This window comes from Triticum urartu, chromosome 3A (assembly GCF_056163025.1).
Source record: "Triticum urartu cultivar PI428250 chromosome 3A, HENAU_Tu73, whole genome shotgun sequence".
In the NCBI taxonomy this organism is placed as follows: Eukaryota; Viridiplantae; Streptophyta; class Magnoliopsida; order Poales; family Poaceae; genus Triticum; species Triticum urartu.
The window spans coordinates 549,767,597-549,771,393 of record NC_141875.1 but is presented as its reverse complement, the minus strand read 5'-3'; the positions used below and the strand labels follow the sequence as shown (position 1 = coordinate 549,771,393).

The following is a 3,797-nucleotide window of genomic DNA, read 5'->3' as shown; positions in this document are numbered from 1 at the left end:
GGAGAGTTGCAGCGCCGATAGAAAAAACATGGCGATTGATGATAGGTTATTAGCAACATTTGGTTGCTTGTTGTAGGAGATTCCTGGTGGTTAAGAAGCGTAATTACAGAACACACTTGAAAAGGAGTACCAAAACGTGCATGATGTCAAAATCGAGGGGAGAGACCACGGATGATATGTTGTCTTTGTTTTACTGTCTTAAGCTGGGATTTTGGTGTGATTCTTGGCAGAATGGATCCTATCAAACTATGAGTTGCAAACAAAACAATTTGTGAGTTGTAGAGCACTGATAACCAAGGCAATAGTTTAATCTCCTTCATAGATAATCAAATACTTTTTGTATATGAAGAGATCCGTTGACACCAGATTTTGGCACGACGAAGAACTTAATTAAGATGGCCTCAAATGGAGAAGTGCTCAAAGTGAGAAAGTTCCATAACGTCAAAAGGTAAAACTTTGATATTTGGGCAATAGTCATCCGGTCTCATCTCTAAGGCCAATATTGTGTTCGAAGTACTGAGATTTTGTATCCAGAACACTTTTTGGCTCATTACACCCCAAGACTGCCTCATATTGAAAACTGATCTACATGAATTGTCTTCGTCTCGTCGAAACGATCGATTTTGATATAAAGATCATCTCAATCCGAGGTCATATGCAAAAGTTAGAGCCCGCACAGCGCGACCCTCCACTGAGCAAAAATATGACGCCCCGAACCAAACAGATATATGTGGGTATGTATGATGTGCTGCGTGAATAATTAGCTGTCTTACACGAGCGATTTGACCCTCGAGATGACCTCTGATGAGAAAACGTTCAACATAAAAGTTGTCCGTCTCGTCTAAACGGTCAAGATTTCTTTTGGACTCATTTCCATCCGAGGTCGTTTTCCACCACAAAAAAGACCCGCAAGGTACAGCTAGTTTAAACCGAACAGTTTTGGAAAGTTCGGATAAACCAATCCGAATTTGACTAGGGTTTTGGACGTGAATTGATGTAATTTTCTTGTAAGGAAAGCCTAGATGAATCTTTTGCTTGTACGGGAAGTCCAGCCGCCTCTTATATATGTTGGGGTGATGGCCGATTGAAACAACACCAATCGAACCAATCAATCTATTACACTTTTGTGTTCATCTATCTTTATCTCCTACCCTTGTATCTTTCTTTCTCGTTCTTTGTTCATTCTTCGCATTGGAGGGTAGTGATCCACGAGGCTCTAGGGGCGAGCGAATCGACCTAGGGCAACCCATAGCCCCCGCAATCCCTGACAGGGTCCCTCCCGGGTGCGCGGGGTTTCGGGTCTGCAAAAGCGCCCGCCGACTGTCTTGCGTATCGCGCTGCTGGTCAGATCTCCTTCGACATGAGCTGCGGTGCATCACCCTTGGTGTTGGAGGTACACGGTGACGTGTTCGTGTGCGAACACACTTTTTGGTGACTCCGTTGGGGACGAAGCGTTGAACGGTCTCCGGCCCGTTCTTGCTACGAAGAGATCGTCATCTAGAGTTTGACATCTACAAAGGTAATATGAATACCCACTTCACTTATGTTTTTTTTGAACAAGAAAAGGCGCCCAGAGCGCCAAACTTTCATTCAAACTCAGCTCCGGTACATAGTACAACATGAATTACAGAGATAGGACAAGCTGAATTATAGAGAGGAGCTAAGAAGGGACATCCTGCTTGTCCATGAGCTAGTTTGACACACGAGAAGATAGGTTCTACACTCAAGGTGAGTACCTCTGATTTCTGCAAATAAGGAGCCCTGACCAATATAGAAGCAAAAACACAGCTGCAGTTCCAGCCAACAGAGGGAAATTTGATTGGAAAGTAGAAGCTTGTCTAGAAATTGTAAGATCCGAGCGTCCAGGATTTTTAGCACTTCCAGGAGGCGTCAGAGAATCTTTTCGGCCCTGCAATGTGAAGATCAGACACAATTGTGTTCCCTAGAGCTGGCCTCTGGATGGTCTATGTTTTCCCTTCATCCTGAAGTTTATTGAAACACACAAGGCCCACAAAATGCCAAACTTATCATTCAGCTCAGTAGCAACGAACAGCATGGATTGCAAAGCCCTGAAACTGAAAATTAGATAGAAGAGAAACTACAGGGCAAATCATACTCCTATGAGCTGAAGCGAAGCAACATATGTCAGGTTCAAAAACTGATCTAAGAACCTGATGAGCTACATTATGAGCAATACCATTTATCTATCTAGAAATGTGAAACACCTGCGATTGAAAATCCGAAGAATAGTGGAAGAAATCAGCCAAAGTTTTCCTGATAGACCAAGGAGTGGAAGCCTCATAAATCCTTTTATTTGCCGCAACCGAAGCCAAGGAAAGACAATCTGTGAGAAAAGTAGGTCTGGTAATGTGCAGACGGCTGGCCACCTATGCAGCAAAAAGAAGGGCAAGAGCTTCAGCTTGCAAAGGTGTGCTTGTAATGGATGTGGATGCCTGAATCTGCACATTTACTTCAATTTGATCCTGTTGCAAAGAAAGATAGACTCCAACTCCAGTAGCTGTCGATCCCTGAGTTAATCCTGGAACTTTTTACATTTAAAAGCAGCATCAGAATAAATTTTGGGGCCTATAATAAGAAGATCAGATTTAAGTGTTTGACCCTGCAAAGGAATTTGGTTAGTGGAAATCAAAGACTGGATGGGAGTCTGCGGCTGTAAGTGTAGAGAGTTGTTAAGAAGATCATTAGATTCGGAAGATAAAGCATTTGCAATGATATTAACATGGTGAGGGAGAGCCTTTTTCCTATCAAAAAGAAAATCATTTCTTGCTTTCCAAAGGCACCACATAAAGTTGAGAATGTTAGAAATAGAAGCGTGTGGATGGTTCATATTAAGTAAAGCAAAAATAATGTTGTGCATATTGGAATAGCTCTGAATTAAAACATCTGATCTAATATACCAAGGATGGCCGAACCAAGCTGCTCTAGCAAAATCACAAAGAAAAAAGAGGTGAATCTCATTCTCCTGTTGGCCACATCTGCAACATAGTTCGGAAATATGTATAGAAAAACGACCAGCCCTCAAACCTGTAGGAAGAGCTTTCCGAAGAAGCCTCCAAGCAAATGTTTGGACCCTGGGAAACATAAGCTTTTGCTTCCAAATCATGTTGAGAAGATTTTTAACCTGCAAAGAAACATGAGAAGAGGCATTCCTCGGATTGGCATGAATATCTTGCAAACACAATTTATAAGCAGATTTAGAAGAACAAATTCCATTGGGAGTAAGACCCCAGCATAGCATATCAGGACAATCTTCATGTATAATCTCAGTCTGGACAATAGTAGAAGTTAAGGTTGCTGAAAAAGAGAGTGAATGAGATTGTTGTTCCAGACTTTCTGACCCGGAAGCCAAAGATCTTTAACAAGAGAAGGGTATCTATATCCAGAAGGCTGAATAATGAGATGATCATGAATTGATGTCCAATGAGAACACCAAGGAGTGCTCCAGAGAGAGGTATTTCCTTGCATGATCTGGTAGAAAGAATGAGCTCTGAGCTTAGGAAGCATTTTTAAAATGGGAGACCAGAATGCTGATTTAGGAGTATTTTGAGTGGTTGTCCAAATGGAGGCATCATGGAAATATTTGGATTTAAGGACTAGATGTAAATGGGAAAAGGGGTCTTTAGCAAGTCTCCAGGCAGCTGCAAGAATCATACCTTCATTGATAGCTTGTAAATTCCTTATACCAAGGCCACCTTCTTGTTTAGAGTTGCAAATGTCTTTCTAGGCCCGAAGACAAAGGCTTATATTATAATTATTTTCTCTAATTCCTGTCCACC

At 41.8% G+C, this 3,797-nt stretch overlaps 1 pseudogene; it reads right to left on the bottom strand.

Moving 5' to 3' along the window:
• Positions 1-2,036: 2,036 nt before the first annotated feature.
• On the bottom strand, positions 2,037-3,525 carry LOC147980477 (uncharacterized; annotated as a pseudogene).
• Between the last annotated feature and the right edge of the window lie 272 nt (positions 3,526-3,797).